The following is a 19,875-nucleotide window of genomic DNA, read 5'->3' on the forward strand; positions in this document are numbered from 1 at the left end:
CTGGGAAAGGATGATCATAATCACCCATTAAGTATTCAGTATGAATGTTGACAGGAGAGCCAAGAGATAATTGAAGAGGAAGTTGGATTGGTTCTGGCATGATACCAAGTGAGTCAGGACCCTGGAAAATCTAGGGGCAGGTTAGGATCCTTATGCAAGACCACTGCAGTCATGGCAGAGTAGGAGACAGCTTAAACATCCATTTAAACAGACTAGGGCTGTTTACCGAGGAGGACCTTCTGCTTTTGTGATGTATCGAGTGGCACAGCAGGTGAGCTCATGTTCTGCTACCACAGTGTAAATGCTAGAAGATGCACTAGGAGAATCCAGCTGAATATGTCATTATCCAAGGGAGGAGAGATTGTAAGGCAGGAGAAAATGTGACTTTTTAGGGATGTGACTCTGTTTCCACTTGTGTCAATGGTACCTTGGCCCTGACACATGTAGAAGGTGATTTAGAATATGATACATTCCCCCCTAACTTTCCAGCCTCCCCCATTACAGTCCTTTGGCTTGGACCATGCAAGCCATGCTTTCCATCTGAATGTATAGCTTTTAGGGCTGCTTGCACAAGAGTGCCCAGTAGGGGTGGTAGCAGGTTACAAATCAGAGGAAAGGAATTTGCTCCTGAAGTTTGATCTGCAAGGACGTTTCATGCTGAAGCCATCATCAACAGTGATTAAACAAAGCTGCACATTAAGACAATGTTTGTACTTGCTGGCTACAGTAGGCTAATCTCATCTAGCTCCCAACTCTCCCTGAGTAAACTCTTTCACACACTGTATGTACATGAATGCACAGCTATTGACTACTACAGGCAGCAATGCAAGCTGTCACATCAGCCACGCACCCAGTGCATTTTATTTAGGAGGAGGAGCACTGGTGGCAAGCTCTCCCACGAAGCTCTCCACAGGGGAATGGACTGAGGAAGGATGATTTATGTATTGGTGAACAGTAACAGGACTCCTGTCAATGATCTAGAAAATGAGGTAAGCAGTGAGGTGGCCAAGTTTGCAGATGACACCAAGTTGTTCAGGACAGTCAAAACCAAAAGGGATTGTGAAGAACTACAAAAAGATCTCAGCAAACTGAGTGATTGGGCAGCAAAATGGCAAATGAAATTTAATGTGGGTAAGTGTAAGGTAATGCATGTTGGAAAAAATAACCCAAATTACACGTACTACATGATGGGGTCAAATTTAGCTACGACAGATCAGGAAAGGGATCTTGGAGTTATAGTGGATAGTTCTCTGAAGACATCCACGCAGTGTGCAGCGGCAGTTAGTAAGGCAAATAGGATGTTAGGAATTATTAAAAAAGGGATCGATAATAAGACAAAAGATATCATACTTCCCCTATATAAAACTATGGTATGCCCACATCTTGAGTACTGCGTGCAGATGTGGTCTACTCACCTCAAAAAAGATATATTGGCATTAGAAAAGGTTCAGAAAAGGGCAACTAAGATGATTAGGGGCTTGGAACGGGTCCCATATGGGGAGAGGCTAGAGAGACTGGGACTTTTCAGTTTGGAAAAGAGGCGATTGAGGGGCGATATGATAGAGGTATATAAAATCATGAATGGTGTGGAGAAAGTGAATATAGAAAAATTATTTACCTTTTCCCATAATACAAGAACTAGGGGACACCAAATGAAATTGATGGGTAGTAGGTTCAAAACTAATAAAAGGAAATTTTTCTTCACACAGCGCACAGTCAACCTGTGGAACTCCTTGCCCGAGGAGGCTGTGAAGGCCAGGACTCTATTAGGGTTTAAAAAAGAGCTTGATAAATTTTTGCAGGTTAGGTCCTTAAATGGCTATTAGCCAGGGATAAAGTATGGTGCCCCTAGCCTTCAGAACAAGGGCAGGAGATGGATGGCAGGAGATAAATCACTTGATCATTGTCTTCTGTTCTCCTTCTCTGGGGCACCTGGCATTGGCCACCGTCGGCAGATGGGATGCTGGGCTGGATGGACCTTTGGTCTGACCCAGTATGGCCATTCTTATGTTCTTATGTTCTTATGTCTTGAACACTGGTCTGCCAAGTCTCTGTACATGGTCCTTAGCCTCCCTGACACTACACTGAGCCACTAACCATGACCAACAGCCTGAGCACCCCAGATCTACAGCCCCATAACATCCACATCCCAGGCCCCTGATTGATTGGACAGACAGCATTCCAGCTTGGTACCTGTACTAAAGACCACGCCCCCCAACAGGCACTGGCAGAGCTGGGGGTGCAGGGCAGATGGGAATCACTCACACATCTAGCAGTTGCTATTCCTCCATCTCCTGAGCCCCCAACCCCTCTCACTTCCCATCTCCATTTTCACCCTTCCTCACAAACTCTTTCCCTTCACTGTACCCTCAAACCCTCTCTTCTGATTTCCCCACACCCTTAGCCTCTAAAAACCCTCTCCATGCAGGAATCTTTCACAAATCCATTTCTCTCCAAAATATTTTGATTAAATTGCCACCATTACTCTCAAACTGTAGCAACCTCCAGCCATGTAGTAAAAACTCCCTTTGTTGTCAATGGGTAATCATGATTCATTGATTCTTAGTTGCATTAACAGAAGAGCCTCAGTGAAATGCTGCCATTCAGTCATTGGCACATCTAAGTTTAAAGGTACAAGCAGCAAAAGACAACCTGGGCTTTTTGAGAGGGGGCTGTGGGGCTGGCAGCCTGGGACTTCCTTGGTCAAATGATCCCAAGATTGGCCAAACTAATCTAAGTAACTATTTGAGTTTTAGAGCACTTATAAATAGTTAAGTTTGAAGTATGTATAGTGACAGGGATGGAAACCCTCCAGTCATTATTCTGTACTGGCATATCTACAGTGTGAAATGTACGTTTTGCTTAAATCCTTTTTTCTGTTTGGGTCCTTGGGACCAGCGCAATGGTTTTGTGGTTCTGGAGATCACAGAGCTGTTATGTCATCTCCAGCCACAAGGGGGTGCATCACTGGTAGTGAGCCAACTCTTCTGCAATAATCCTGTCGCTAACACTAATCAGTTCCCATGGTTCAGAGTTTTGAGTATAGAGACATGGCAAACCCATCTTTAAAATCATTTGACCCTTTTAGTGAAGACACAGTGAGGAAAGGGAGAAACAGTTGAAGCATTTCATAGATTTCAAGGCCAGAAGGGCACATTGTGCTCTTCTAGTCTGCCCGCCCCCCACCCAATTTAACTCGGGGCAAAGAACTTCCCCTAAATAATTCTTTTTGAATTAGAACAAAGCTTACAGAAGGAACCAATATTGATTTCAAAGTTGCCCTTGATGGGGAAGCCATCACAACACTTGCTAAGTTATGTTAATAGCCCTCACTATTAGAAATGTCTTGGTTCAGCTTCCAGCCATTTGAATGAAATGCTAAGCAAGGCTTTTCCTTCAACAATAGCCCTGGTTCCCTTTTGCTTTTGGATGTTTTTATAAGGCAAATTCTCTTTGTAACCCCATTTAGTTGGTATTAAAGATATTAACTGTCCTTTTTGTGAGGAGAAATAGGGAAAAGTGAGTTGAGTTGGGCTGGATCCATTGTTGTCCAAGTCCAAACCTTTCTCCCTGATGAAACAAACAAACATAAAATGGAAGGGGAGCAAAACAGCAAAGACTGCAAATGCAGCTCCTCTCCCTGGTGCTGACTCTCATTTGAGGCTTATCTACTGGGGACATTAGTGTGTAGCAAGTCAGGGTGTCACTCTTCCATGCAGCTACACTTCAGTGCCACAAAACTTACTGCAGTGCACTCAATTTTCTGTGATGGGCTTTGAAATAGCCCATTTCAAAGAGCAGTTAGACTGACACAGCAGAAGGTTCTTTGTCATTGCTAAGTGGTCTGAAAAGTTAATGGCTGTGTTGAGCAGAGTCAGCGTAGGAAGAGGATTGACTGTAGAAAGGTAATTCTGAAACAGCTTTTGCTTGAAGCATATCCCTGCCAGTGGAGGAACCAAAAGAGAACTCCACACTGAAAGGCCCATCTGGGGCTGCATGAATGACTTTAGATTGTTTCAGAGCCTTTCTTCTGTGGTTAAATTTGCTTGAGTGTTACATAAGGGTTTACATTCTAGAGATGAATGTGTCAACAACTGAGAATATACATGGCACACTTCCAAGAATAGTATGGGGACAATAAATAAATCATTGTTAATTAACCAGGAGGCATCTTCCTGAAGGTGGAGCTCAGTATAAGAACCTTTCCTGTTTGTCACTAAAATCCCCTGGCTACTTTTCAAACACAACAAGGGCAGGTCTCTAGTAGGCCTTCAAGTGGGTCCTAGATATGCAGTTCCAGCTGTGGCAATTGCATAGCTGGAGTCAACTTATCTACGATAGACTTACCTGGCCCTCCCCACTGAGGGAGGTTGATAGGAGAAACTCTCCCATTGACCTCCCTTATTCCTCACAATAATGAGGAGTACAGGGGTCAACTGTCAACCCTGACAGTTTGATTTGGTGCATCCCCACCAGGTGTGCAAAATTGAACCCCAGAAGATTGACCCTGACTGAGTTGATCTCCCAGTAAGTGTAGACGTACCCTAAGAGAGGCAGTGTGGCCCAGCTGATCAGTATCCTTCCTATTCCAGCTCTGCTGCTGACTTGCTGTGTGGTCTTATGGCCAAGTTATTTAACCTTTGAGTGACTCTGTTTACCAGTCCGCATACTGACAATGATAATAGTTACCTCACCAGGGAGCAGTGAGGCTTAATTATACCCAGACGGATGTGTTTTATATAAGAACAAAGTGTTGTTGTTACTAAATCTTCCTAGAGGTGCCTGGAATGTCTCTGATTTGTTCATAGCCCAGGTTTTGCACCATGGGCATGAGAACAATTAGAAAAGGCATGTTTAAGCAGGGGCAAGAATGTTGGGCCAAATACCTTCAGGTTATAGTGAAATGGATGATGGAAAAGCCAATTAATTTTTTACAACAGGAGAAATAGCCGAAGGATTAAGACACATTAATTATTAATTGAACTGCTGCCTCTGCAAAAAAGGATAAAAAAGGTACGTGTCACTCAGTACTCAGTGGGATAAAAACTCTAGTAATCTGAGCTCCAGCTTTGGTGGTGTTTCTCCTGCAGAGGTCAATTAAAATATAAGTAGAGAAAGTATAAAAAGGACTTATGGGTGTTAGGGAAAACAAATCAGTCTCTGTGAAGTTGTGGATTCAGTTTACAGCCTATTCCACAGGGCAGATTCTGATCTCAGTTACACTGCAGTAGGGGCTGTAAATCACTGCAGCCCCCAAAAAGCCAAATGATCACAAATTTCAGGGAAGCACCATGGAATAGCACAGCACTGAGTTATATTTATAATGCATGCAGTATGTTTATTAATAGTGTTTAGAGATTCCAGAGATAGCCAGAAAGGATAATGGACACAACAGGTTTACGTACAAAACAAAAATCATAACATGATTTTTAGAGACCGCACTTAACAAGCCAACCTAATGTCTAAACTTACCTCAAATATACTTTGCAGGATTTTAACCCAACCTTGTTTAGCTCCCATTTTCATGAAAGTAAAGAGGCTTTCTGTTTTCTTATTAGGAGCTGGAGAAGAGGGTGTTTCCTTTGCCTCCTCTCTGCCTCTCTCTATGCACCCAGTATTCCTTGTCTTTGCATAAACCAAGCTAACCCCCTGGCTTGTTTTTTCATCTATGTGCACCTTCCTGTGTTGGCTTGCAAAGCTCAGTTCACATTGAATCACAAAGATGCACATCTTACTTCCTGTACAGAATAAAGTCTGTTTGCCTCTTTGGTGGGTGTCAGACTCTGAACATTTTCAGTACTTAAACACAACCCCTTGAAGACCATCTGTACATACATTTGGCAATGATTATGGGGAGCATTATGACATAAACAATTATTAGACCTTGGTCACATGGTCCTCTATGGTGTGTAGGTTGAACCTCTCTCGTCCGGTACCCTTGGGACATGACCAGTGCCGGACAAGAAAATTAGCCAGACCACAGGAGGTCAATATTTTCTAGCACATTACCAACACTTCCAATCCTTACTGGCTCTTAGCCGACATTTAGGGGTAAGTTTCAGCTAAATAACAGCACAGGAAACTGAGAGCTGGGGCTCGTGACTGGAAACAAACTTTAAGGGACCATGAGAAACTTGAGCACACCCATGATAAGCAGTCATCTGGCTAGCTAAAATCATGCTGGATTACAGAGTGTGATGCACGAGAGTGTTCGGATTAGAGAGGCTCAACCTGTCGTAAAATGCGCATGCCCAGCTGAGGAGATACCTATAATCTCTCTGCATCTCTTCTGTGCCCTTTTGCAAACAGGTTCTTGGGTCATACTCTTATCCTGGTGTAACAGATTCTGGCCCACAGATAATGCACACCAAAGAAAAGACACACACTTATTTGGGTGTCCTGACTATTGCAAGACAAGATGCATCAGTGGGTTGTATTTATGAACTTTTCTTCTGGTTTCACTGTCCATGAGCTTCATGGCCCTGAGTCCTCTATTCCACGACTTTCATTGAGTTTGGAATGAAACCGAATACCTTAAAGAGAAGCTTAATCAAAACAGCTGAATGTCACCCAGCTTTGCCCAAAAATGCCAAAACTGTTAATCTTCCATGGCTTGAGCAGGAGCCTAGAGAGGTTGGAGACTGGGTAGCTTGATAAAAGAGGGGCTTCAGTTACGAGGTTTGGATCTAGATTCTGATCTGACCCACAGCTTATCCAAGCTCAGAGTAGGGTTTGGATCTGGTCAGTTCAGGTCCATCATAGAAATAGGGCCAGCTGTGAACTTGATCCAAGGTTCTAGGGTCTGGAGTTTTGATTTGGTTTCATCTCTCATCTTTAACCAGGACTTCTGAATATCTGAGAAGTCTTGGTTCCAGGAGTCCATCTCAAGCTATACATTGGCTCCAGTCTTTGGAAACTTTAATGAATGTTGGGTAGTGTGGGCCATGGGACCAGCTCCGCTTTGAGGGAGTTTAGGTTTGGAACTGAACGCCGTAATCCTGTCTCAAATGGAGAGCAGGCACAGGCTATTAAGTGGAAAAAAACAACTTTCTTCATTATCAAGACTTGGACTTTCCTGCAAGATGCTCCCAGCAACTGGAAAAATATCACCACCAGGAGGGGGTGTGGGTTGGTGACTTGCACACCAGTCTGAGAGGCAGTCTTGAGTTCTAACATCTTCCCAGAATCACCTCTCTCTGTAGCTCTGAACAGCTCTCTTGAGTCCAAATCATCCTGGCACATGAGGTTCTTTTCCTGAAATAAAAGCCCCAGAGAAACAGTGGTTTAAGCAGCCCTCTGCACTGCTGCTCCTTCCCCGACCCTTTTTAGCATGGCTCCAGTAGGAGGATTCCCCAGTGGCTAAGCAGAGTACTAGCAGGACACGTGGCTACGTGAACTCCGATGGGATGTCCATGTGGATATGGGAGATAGATCTTCCTCCTACCAGGCTGTCTTCACATCTGTGGTCTGACAGGTTTCCAAGCTCTCATCACAGGAAGGCAAACATCTAGTCTCTCTTTCAACATCTGCAAAATGGGATAATCAGACTTTCTTGCTTATTTCCCAACAGGTTCTGAGGGTTAATTATAATTAGACAATATCTGCAAAACTCTGTCAACACTGATTGTAGAAATGTAGGGCTGGAAAGGACTTAAAAGAAGTCACCAAGTCCAGCCCTCTGTTCTGAGACAGCACCAGATAAACATAGACCATCCCTTACAGGTATTTGCCTATCTATTCTCCAAAACCTTCAGTAATGGGAATTATACAACTTCCCTTAGAACCCGAGCCCAGAGTTTAACTATCCTTAAACTTAGAAAATTTTTCATAATAATTAACTTAAATCTTCCTTATTCTAAATTAAGCTGTTACTTGTCTTACCTTCAGTAGGCATGGAGAATAATTGGTCACTGTTGTCAGGTCTCTTGCTGCCCCTCCAGTCTTCTTTTCACATGAGTAAACATGCCCAGATTGTTTTAACCTTTCTCAGGATTTCTAAGCTTTTTCCTTGCATTCCTCTGGACACTTTCTCGTTTATCCACATCCTTCCGAAAATGTGGTGCCCGGAACTGGACACAGTATTCCTGCTGAAGCCTTGCCACCACTGAGTAGAATAGGACAATTACTTCCCAGATCATTCCTGTTAATACATCCAGAATGATATTAGCCCTTTTCCCCAACTGCATCACATTTTTGACTCATATTCAATTTGTGATCCACCCAAACCCACAGACCCATTTCAGCAATAGTAGATCTAGTCCATTAAGTATTTGTGCATGCGATTTTTTTTCTTTCCTAAGTGTAGTACTTTGTACTTGTTTATTGAATTTCATCTCGTTGATTTCAGAGCAACACTCTGAATTGTCAGGGTTGATTTGAATTTTAATCATATCCTGCAAAGTGCTTACAACCTCTCCCAGCTTGCTGTCATCTTCAGATTTTATAAGCATATTCTACACTCCAACATCCATGTCATATTTAAAATATTGTAAAGTACCAGAGCCAGGACTGACCCCTGAGGGATATCATTGAATCCATTTTCCCAGAAGAAGCTCTCTCTGCTTCCTTTCCCAGCAATTCTCAAAACTGCTCCTCCAGACTTTCTGCCTCCAGTATGTAGAGCCTGCAAGCCAAGTTTAGCCTCTGTTTGCTCTGCTCAGGTCTGGCCATGCAGTCCAGTGCTCTAGGCAGTAGCCTCTGTCTGTAGCTGTTCTACTGCCTTGAAATGTTCACCTCCCATTAAGCCTGAGAGAGTGTGCTTGGCCTAGCCATTGGCCTTCACAAGGTCTTTGGATACAAGGCTCTCTTGAGGACAGTCAAGACACCTTTCATCGTCATCATCATCATTAATAATAAATAAAAATCATTTAGTAATAAACAATACATATTACAAATAACCATGCATCCTTCCATCTCTCATTTAAACTGAATACTATTTTTTTACCTTTATGAACTAGCCATGTATTCATCTGCATAAAAAGAGAAGTTAAAAATGACATGTTTAGCAATGAAGACAAAATTCAAGTTATTAATGTTTTACTGGGGATGGATTTGGACCATTGATTTTATTCTCAACTTCGTTGCTCGCTCACTCCATTACTGGACAGAATAATTTAATTGCTCTGTGCCATGGTTTCCTCATCCGTAGTATTGGGAACCAAGTTGCCTCCTCCTTAGGAGTTCATAAATCATTCTGAGAGATTCATATGAAAGATCTACGTACATGCAAGGGATTTAAAGGGTGGAAATAGAAGGTGCAGCTGGAGTCAGATGGAGGAGTCTGGATGAGCACAGAGGTTTGGATGTCAGGCAGCTCAGTGGGGCTGTGGGAAGAAAGGCTCAAGTAACTGCTGCGGACTTTGCAGAGGCTTGCAGGTTTTCTGTGCCTTTGTAATGGCACAGGACATTATATGTGTCCCCCAAACATGTGACTGTCTGCTGCTGGAGCAAAAGCACAGCTGCAAAGGTAATGTAAGCAATTTGACTGGGTTTATTGACTGTGTCCTGCATGGAGTGACCAGATTTTCAAGTGGAATAAATGTAGCAGGGAAGGACCAGTGCTTGGGCAGTATAGTACAAGAGGCAGCTAAGCAGAAAAGGACTCATACTGGAGTGAGGGGAAGCTGCAGTCTTACTGGGAGGGAAAGCAATATAGCAAACTATTCAACCAGCTCCTGAGCTGGTGTAAAGAAAAGCACAGCTCTTCATGATCTTATCTTACCTCTCCTTCCTGATTTTGTTTGTCTCACTTTCTAGCTGCATCCCATTCCAAATTAGATCAAGAACTGCACAGGGCAGGGACTGGGTAGCCTATATTTTCAGAGATGTACAGAGCAGTCACAAATGAAGAACTTTGGAACAGAGCAGGACAAGAACAACCTAATGTTCAAATCATGAGGAGAAAGCGGGGATGTCTGGGCCACACTCTCAGGAAACCATCATCCAGAATTGTGCATCAAACTCTCAAACAGAATGCACAAGGAAAACGCAAAAGTTGAAGAACTCAGACAATGTGGAGAAGATCTACTGAGACTGAAGGACAACAACTGGGGTACTGCTGGGGACAGTTAGAAGTCTTGTCCCTAGACAGAGTGAAGTGGAGGAGACTTACACATGACCTATAGTCCACCCAGAGTACAAGGGTTTAAGTAAATTAAGTACAGAACAGTCAGAATTCCAAGTGAAGTCAACTGAAAATTTTGCGTGCTCCAGCTAGCCTGGGCTGGCAAATATCTTTGCAATCATGACTGCTTGCTTGCCCCTGGAGTGATGTAAAGCCCAGCAAAGACAATGAAGAGGCTTCTATCAAGGAAGAGCTTCGGAATAGGCCCCTAAAGTATGCAGGCAACCCTCAAGAGGCGTCTGGTGTAACCCTGGCTGGTGAGAACAGGCAGATAAGTATCAGTCTCATTACCTCCTGTCTGGGGAAGGATTCCATTTCCAGAGTCTCCCCTGAAGGGAGATGTGTGGCCTTTGATATCAGGACACAATCCTGAGGTTTCCAAGGAGGGGGGAGAGAGACGAAGGTTTGATTCATAAAAGTTTGCGCATGTGCGCGCACGCACACACACACAAATAAAACTAAAAATGCCTGGAGGTGATTTCATAATATCAGTAAGTAATGTTGTCAGTTAGGTAGGATTATTTTATTTCACTTTAATGCAGGTGGTGAGCTATACCTCCTCACAGGTGCTTTTCCAATTAGCTCTACATTTTCTAGGTAAATAAATGGCCAGCCGCCAAACCTCCCTGCCATTAGCAACAGACTAATTTCAGCTAATCCAGAGGACTCATCATGCGTCTTGTTAAAGCACCTAGTTTCTATTTTATTTATTACCTTTTGAAAGATCTCCTTTTGCATCTGAAAAACAGAAAATCTATTTTCCACAAATGCCATATAAATACCTTTCACTTCGCATTCAGTGGAGGCTGGATGGGGATCGGCTGCTGGAATGTCAATCGTTTATTACCAATGTGTAAAAGCAGATACCTATCCGAGTCTGCATTGTTAAATGTTTTCTTTTAATGATCAAGTGGAATCTGTGTAATGGGTGAAGTTATGAAATGGCCTGCTTTATTAGCTCTGAAGAGAGATATCAATCTCTTTTTCAACATAGTTAATTAGAAGCATCTAGCCATTACAAATTATTTATTGACTTTTGTGTTAAAATTAGGTGAGCCTATGAAACTTTCAGGTTGGCTAGAGTCAGGCAACTGTAAGCAGTAAAATTATGCTTGATATCCTCCCACAGACACACAGCTAGGTCTGACAGTGCACCACAGGGTTAGCAGGCAGCCTTCCTGCTACTTGAGTCTTGATTATATTGTGCATGTTTGGAAGGAAGCAGGAAGGGAAGGGAGTTGGGCCACAGGGATAAATATGCCTAGGGACTGGCCAGAAACTAACAAAATCTTTTTCACATGGGGCTCAGTCTAGGATTTCAGTTCAGTCTGCCCCACCTGGGGTGAAAACTGGAGATTGGAGTTTTCTCTTAAATCCTAAACAGGTTGAAACTCTCTATCCGGGACACTCTCGTCCAGCAAACTCTGTAATCCAGCATGATTTTAGTTAGCCAGATGCCCACTTATCATGGGTATGGCAAGTTTTCTGTGGTCCCATAAAGTTTGGTTACAGCCACCAGTCCTGGCTGTCAGTTACTAAGCTGTAATTTACCCCTAAATGTTTTCTTAGAGACCAGTAAGCAGCAGAAGTGTTGGTAATGTGCTAGAAAATATTGACCTCCCATCCTCCAGCAAATTCTCTCGTCTGGCACCAGTCAGGTGCCGAGGGTGTTGAACAAGAGAGGTTCAACATATAATATGTATATTGTTAGGTCTTTGGGGCAGGGGCAGGCACCTTCCTAGATATGTCTGTAAAGCACCAAGCATGCATATGGTACTTTTCAATATTACTGTGCAAAATTGACACTCAGTTTTTACTATAGATAGGATTTTCAAAAGTGACATAAGCATGGACGAGCGTAAATTTATTGAACGTCTGTGAAACTTGGGGTGTTTAAGCCTGTATCATCATAAGTTTTTAGGTGCCTAACTTCCATTGAAAACAATGAGTTAGGCACTTAGATATGTCTAAAAAACCAGCCCTTAGTGCTTTTGAAATTTTACTCGGTATCCTTCTTGGGCTTAATGAAGATGAGAATTTTGCCAAAATAAGATCTGACTAGAAACTGCGTCATGTCTTGGCCCAATAACTTTAGACACCTGCTCAGCCTCCCAGTGCAATTCCATGACAGCTGTTGGACTATCCCACAAGTGCACATGCGGGAACATGTGTTGTTTTGACTGTATTGCCTCTAACATTGTTCTCCAGAGTGTGTGAAAAAGACCTAATGAGATGTGACTCAGAAATAACTGACAAGTACCAGCCCCATCCTCATATTGTCTCATCAAAATGGGAAAGCAGGCGAGGAAAGAGGAAGAAAAAAATCGACCTCCTCCTCCATAATATCCGTTGTTCTAACTTGTCTGTGGCTTGTGGACATACTGAAATGTTGACACAAAGTTGACATCTCTGCTTGATTTATGGAAAGCTTGAATAGGGGAGAATATTAAATGATATAAATCAACAGGGAACATCTATAAGCTTGAAGTGCTTGTTGTAAACAATACAAAACACTGGTCTAATTTTTTAAGTTTAATTTATGATGAGCAATTCCTTTCAAATGAGAGAATTTAAAAAAAAAATTGGATGTCTATCCTAAATTTGATTGGCTTATTCAAGCCTCCCTGGTGGTTCTGAGTGTTACAGGCTTTCATGGGAGCTAACTGATCTTGTGTAGCAAAAAAGCAGTCATGTAGCACTTCAAAGACTAACAAAATAATTTATTAGGTGATGAGCTTTCATGGGACAGACCCACTTCTTCAGATCTGTCTCCCTTTGTAATCTGGTGTTAAAGTCTCTTGGTTTTAGGATGCAGCTTCTCACGTCTTTAATACTATGGCCTGCTCCATTGAAATGCTCACTGATACGTTTCTGTGTATTCAGATTCCTAATGTCTATACTGTAACAAAAATTCTCACTAGCCACCCTCACCGTACCACAGAAATGCTAATCCTGGAACTTTTCCCTGCAACAAACCCTGTTGCCAACTCTGTCCACATATTTACTCTGAAGACACCATCACGTCAATTACATGATCAGGAGCTCATATTCCTGTACCTCTGCTAGTTATATATACCATCATGTGTTAGCAATGCCCCTCTGCTATGTATGTTGGACAGCCCAGACAATCACTTCACCAAAGAATGATGGGACACAAATCAGACATTAATCTTAATAGAGATAGCAATTACCTTATGCATTACAAAGACAGCTTCCCTATCTTTGATATTTGCAGTAATCTCAGGCAAGTCACTGGACTTAATAGACATTTGCAGTAAGTAATTTTGTTCCCCCTCTTCCCCACCCTTCACCATGCCCTTCTGTCCTACGTACTTTCATCAGAATTTCCAGATCTGAAGAAGTGGATCTGTCCCACGAAAGCTCATCACTTAATGAACTACTGTTAGTCTTTAAAGTGCTACAGGACTACTTTTTTGTTTTGTGAAGATACGAACTTACATGCCTACGCCTCTGTGTCTGATCTTGTATAGATCCATAATAACTTCTTCAGCCTCTTTCCACTCGAAGGTCAAAAAGTCAGCAGTTTTAAAGGAGAATTGCATTTCCAGGTCAGAGCCAATGATGGGGCACCAAGACTCATGGGCCTCACTCCCAGTTTTTCTTCACTGATTTGCAGTGTGAGCTACTTTAACTTAGCATGCCTGATCACAAACACAGTATGTTACAACTCTCTGGGAGGCCTGTATGGTTCCTACCACCCAGCCCCGACCTTAGGCCACCCGAGAGAGCACCAGCAGGAGGCCTGTGTGCACCCTCACTCTGCACCCAGGCAACTCTGGATAAGTCATCTAGTGAAGTAATCAATGAATCACAAGCATAGTGTATTGTTTGCCACAAAGGCCCAGGCCATTAAATATATTTAAGTGCCTAAGTCCCATTGAAATCAATAGAAGTTAGGTTTCTAAATACCATTAATATCAGTTATTGATACCATTGAGCCAGGCCAAAGTGAATTCCAAGCCCAAAGCAAAAACGTTCCTGAGAAAACACTAGAAGAATTTTCCCGCTACAGTCTGTGGCCCATTAAACCCCACATACATGGTTTGCTGCACTGCTTCTCTAAACCCTGCAGGTCCGACATTCAGCCCTGCAACAGTCTCAGAAAAGTAATGATACAAGATGTGTGGTTGCTTTTGGCCACCTGTTGGCTTGACAATTTTGGGGCCTCATGAATTCCAAATGCTCTTTGTTGTTGCCAAACTAGGAACAAGGGAGCTGCCAGGCAAACCATGGGTTTGGGCTATGTTTTCTCTGAGCATGAATTCAGAGAAAAAGCCAAATATTGGCTCTTCCTACCATATCAGGCACACTTCAGCATGGGAATGGGAAATATTTATCAATGGGTCTGTACAGGCCAGGGTGCTACCTACACTCCGAGATTTCGGTGGCCTCTAGATCCACTGCAGGCTCTATGGATATTTTTGTTCGTGTGCAGAGCAGACTGGACGAAATCACGTGAACTCTCTTATATCTGAGATACTTGGATTCCCTGCTAACATGTAGGTGGGGAATGGAAGAACATTCTGACTATGGGCTGCAGTCATATCTTCTTGCTCAGACCAGATCAGATGTGTGTTTGTGCACAACAGTGATGGGTGTGCAGGTACAGGTGATACTTTCAGCCAAAAATTTACAGGTGTTTCACAATGGTAGAACAAGTTCATCCTCTCCATTTAGGGATGGAAAAATTGAGGCAAAGAGAAGGCAGGTGTATTGATCCATATCACACAGTGACTCAGTGGCAGAACTAGTAGTTGAACCCAGGAGTCCTGAGTCCCACTGCTCTGGTGTAACCACTAGATAATAATCCATCCCAAAGTCTTGCAATAAAAAATGTTGTCCTAGTTCAGTTCTTGGATGAGAGACTTCTGAGGAAAATCTACATGGTGAGGGTCAGGGGTTTGAGCAGCCAGCAGATGGTAGTTTTATTCCCAAGTCAATAGTAAAATAGCCTCCCAATTAGGTATTAAAGACCAAACTGCTCTTAGAGATGCTCGGACATATGTCAAAGTCCAGTCCAGGCTGATAGTTGGTAATTTATGATCCCAGTGCCTTGTTTGTTTTTTGCAAGAGTAGGAAGACAAGCCCAACCCTGATGTCCTCATCGAATTGTAGTTTAGATGATTTAAATCTTTCCCCCACCTGCTGAGTCTACATATTATCATGTCCTGAGCTAAATTGTTATTAATGTTTATATGCTGCTGCACCGAGGAGATCAGACCCCCATTGTGCTAGTCTCTGTACATATACAGAGTAAGGGATGGTCCCTGACCTGGTGAACTTGAGGTCTAAATGGACAATATAGTATGGGAGAAAAGAAATGTTCTTATTATTCTGCTCATTTTACAGATGGGAAACAGAAGCAGAGATTATATTAACTCCTTGCCGCAATCTAGAAAGTCTGTGGAAGAGTCTGGAATCAAATCTAACCGTGAGTTCTCCAATGAATGTCCTTCATTTTCATATGAAATGCCTTTCTATGCATGTAACAATACTGTCTGTTTATAGTGAGCTTTTCATTTTCATTGAGCTTAATAACCATGACATTATCAGATTTTGGGATGTCAGCCTCTCCATAAAAATATTCACCTCCCTAAATCATAGGCTGTTATGAGACTTTGATTAATTAATGTTTGCAAAGCACTGGGAGCGTTTCCATCAAAGTGTAAGGTATTATTAAATATAAGTTATTATTGGAACACAGAGAACCAGCCAAGTCTCTTTGCTTTACAGCTTGTTACCCAGCATGCTCTTTCACAACTGTGCTATTGTTGTTCCTCTTAAAGCAAAGAGAGGTGCTTAGCATGATGATTTGCATGCCAGTAATACCCAGAATACTTTTTCGCCTCGCAAATTTTTCATTAGTGGGGGACGATGACTGAGTGCTCAGAAAATACTGGCATGTGAGCATATTGCTTGTACACAGGGTGCCTCCCTAAAATACTCTACTTAGATAGAGGTGAAAATCTCTCCTTACTGGTAGGTCTGTAAAGCATAGCAGCTGGCAAGGTGAAATGGAGAAATGGAAAAGAAGCTTGCTAAAATAATCAAAGCCCAAATGAGTGTTCCCTATTGAGGCACATCTGAAAGCCAATTATATATATCACACTTGCACACACACACACATAGAGATCAAGGCAATCCGGGGTTGCTCTAAGTGGCTCAAAAGGAACCATCCTCGGATTCTGGCTGCACACCATCTTGAAGTGGCTGTGGATTGTATGCATACTTGCCCATGCATTTATTTGACAGAGCAGTGTTATCACATCCATCTCTAAGCAACGGATTTCACCCCTCAATTGGACAGTGCATTGGGTAAGGTCTTGGTCCTGAGATCTGGAAACACTAACACTGGACTGTGCAGTCCATCTCTGACTCAAATGGGGCCTCACTTGCTCTATTTGCAAGTCCAAAAATAAAGGCTCGGCTAATGCTTTTCTGAGTATCTGGCCCTACAAGCTCTTCAGGGCTCTTATATATCCATATACCTCCATAGATTTCAGTGGAGACCCACTTGTTTATATTGGCTAAGGATTTATCTCTATGTAATTAACTTGATACTGTATGTTCCAAGGTTAAGGTTAGAGAGGTCCTGTACCCACCTGTGACTAAAGATTTCTTTTGTCTGGAAAGGTTGGGTGCTGGATGAAAGAGTTCCTTGTGAGATCTATTAGCACTTACGCACTTGGAGTTGTAGGCTATCACTTAACACACAAACACACAACAGTGGGGAGGTAACTATAACTTTTAAAGTGTGACAAAAGAGATCTGTTTCCACTGTATATCAAGGAAATGAAATGAGACAGTAAATCGTCTGGAAAGTAATTCAGGTTGCACAATGAAATTTGTTTTTCTGGTAAGCACTTAAAGAATATTTTGAAAGAGTGAAATACGACCCAGCATTGGTTGATCCATTTTTATTGACTCTAAAGCCACCCTCTCCATTACATTTACCAACAGCATTTTCCTGCAAAGCTTTAGGAATAATCCCCATAATCCTTTGCCCCATTATATTGTAGCAATGATATAGTATAGCTTAACTCCCTCAGGCTGTGATCCTGTCAGCCTTCCTACACCAAGCCAGGTTGGACTGGGCAAGGAGTCAGGTGGGAAGCCTCCAAGAAAAATACAAGGTACTACAGGAAATCGTGTGGGTGCTGCTATTCCGGCTGAGTCAGACTTGGGCCATCGGTTGTAGCATGCTGTGCTGCAAAAGTTACACTCTTTCCCATGGGAGTCTTGTTCGCAGCCTGGCTATTTGTAGTGAATGGGGAAAACAGGGTATTCCGCCTAAAGACCAGGGTGGGTGATCCATTATGTTTGTCTGAATTCTTACTGGGGCAAGCCTTCTGGACTTTGAAAGCAATAAAGATGGGCTGCTCAACAGAAAATAGGGACACGCTTCAGCAAATTGAATACACCGAATAGGGAGAGTTGTTGTGAAACACTTCAGCGGTTTCTAACAATCCACATATATCATTCAGATGTAGGCAATGAAGAGGGAATATTGCTCAGGAAGGATCCATGACTTGCTCCCAACCACTCCAGCATCCACCTTACCCTCCCACATGAATCCCTGCTCAATGTGTCTCAGGCATCCTTGGTACCCCCTGTTTGTTGAGTGCCTCCCCAAACTATTACTTTTGAGGCATGCAAGATGCCCAGATCATTGCATCTTCACCGGCTGGTCCAGACACTGCTCTTTTCCCAGTGGCTTCCTGAGTTTGCATCTGGGATTTTAAAAAAAGAGCCCACAGGAGTTAGGTGCCAAACTCACACCAACGTGGGGGGGTTCCAGCTCACCATTGTTTCATAGCAGTTGGGCCACCATCACCAACAAGTGGATTGTTCATCCAATGGTAACCCTGGAGGCAATGAGATCACTGACAAGGGAGAGTAACAGCCACTCCCCAGCCTTAACTGAAAGGCAGCTGGCTTTTAGCTTTTGCTGTAGAGGGACATGTCTTTAGCCCTTCAGGTCGCAGGTTCAGTCCCTCTTGCCAACAGTCAGTGTTCATCAGCCTTACACAATGATAAAAACAGGCACAAATAACATATATGACCAGCAGTGCTCCCTCTAATTTCTTCCATACATGGGCAGAATAAATTCTGTTATGTGCACCAAGGCATGGGACACATCTTCAGCGATGACTGACAGAAGTTGTGTCCAATGTTCTCTATAAGCTAAGTGCATGGCCAGGAGAGGTTCAGGTATCACCCAACTGATTCGCAGAGTGCCAACAGCCACCCACAGTGGACAGCATGTGTTTTTATTGATGGTGCACGTCTGCACATGCTTCAGTGCACACAACAAAGTTCATTCTGCCTATAGATGGACAAAGTTAAAGGGAACACTGGTTGTGTCTGAATATTTCCTCTTTCAAAATCTCAACATGCATTTTTTTCATAGCTTAACTTGCAAGCAAGAGATTCCAAACACAATATACAAGTTATACTGAGTCCAATTCATTGTTTGTATAAATCAATGGAATTATACTGTACCTTTTCTAGTAGACTCCATAGCTCTTTTAACACTTACAAATGATCCAGAAAGGCTAGAATAAATCTTATACATCAGAAAACTTGTGAACAAGTAAACAATCCCAGGTAAGATTAATGGCAGGGCATGTGTAACTTTCCTCTGAAACACTGATAATCCCACACAAACTAGACATTGCAAATTTAACCACCTGCAAGACATTTCAGTGCGAAATTTGAGAGATTTAAGTTATCAATACTATGAGTAAACTGCTTTGTACTTGTAAGGTAAGACTCTAATTCTGCACACCTCACTTCAGCCAAACCCCTTGGGCAGGACTCACTGTTACCCTGCACCTGGTTAGTCACTGGCAAACTGTGTGTAATGTGGAAGTCGTGCAATTCTGATCTAGTAGCAGACTGAATTGGTGTAAATGATAACACAAGGTGCAACATTACAAAGAATCAGATCCCTTTTCATAGAAGTGAAACCAATCACATGAGTGAGTTCTCTGGATTCAGCCCATATTGTTTATCCTCATGGTAAATTCCCAGCTTAGCTAAGCATAAAAGCCTTGTTGTTTCAGAAATGCTGGGCCCAAGTCTCCATTGCACTACTAAAGACTGAGTGAAGAGAGGAATCTTAGAGCTGCACTTGGCAGCAGTTCCTTCTACTCTCTTCCCGCAGCTGTTTCTTCAGCTCCAGGCATCAAGCGCCAGATTTTTGAAGATATTTATGTCCCTAAAGATGCAGATCAGAGCCCAATGGGATTTTCAAAATCCTGTCTCAAAGGAGATAGGCATCTAATCCAATTAGATGCTCTTGAAAAAATCTTGTGACTAAATGTCTTTTTACATTAAGCCCCAGCTGCCTACCATCATTGCAGAGTTTATTCTTCCTCCAGATGAGAAAAGAACAGGTAGGGGCTGAGTCTCTTCCCTTTCTCAGATATATTTCTTTTGGAACACTGGACACTGAGCTTTGGAGCTCTGATGATGTCATGGACAGACAGATGCACTGGCCAAACAGCCCCCAAACAACTTCCAGAGAAGTTTGCAATCTTCAGGTAGCACTGATTCTGAATGTCCTGGGGACTCCCATTAGTTTACGCCTTGAGAATGTAAAGCAAGTGCCTATAGCTATATGATCAAAGACCTGATCCTCCTCTGCCCCCAAGAGGCAAGCAATCTTCCCCCTTCTCCTCCCCTTGTGCTCCCTGGAGATATGCTTACAGAACCCAGGTTCTTCTAGG

At 42.8% G+C, this 19,875-nt stretch overlaps 1 long non-coding RNA gene across 1 annotated transcript in view; it reads left to right on the forward strand.

Annotated features, from left to right (window-relative positions):
* LOC142001564 (uncharacterized) overlaps nucleotides 1–19,875 on the forward strand; it is a 236,758-nt gene that overhangs the window by 63,898 nt on the left and 152,985 nt on the right. The window contains exon 2 of the long non-coding RNA XR_012642523.1: nucleotides 15,494–15,575. This is a non-coding gene — a long non-coding RNA (uncharacterized LOC142001564). The remainder of the gene's footprint in view (nucleotides 1–15,493; nucleotides 15,576–19,875) is intronic.

The sequence above is a fragment of the Carettochelys insculpta genome, chromosome 25 (genome assembly GCF_033958435.1).
Source record: "Carettochelys insculpta isolate YL-2023 chromosome 25, ASM3395843v1, whole genome shotgun sequence".
NCBI classification, from domain to species: domain Eukaryota; kingdom Metazoa; phylum Chordata; order Testudines; family Carettochelyidae; genus Carettochelys; species Carettochelys insculpta.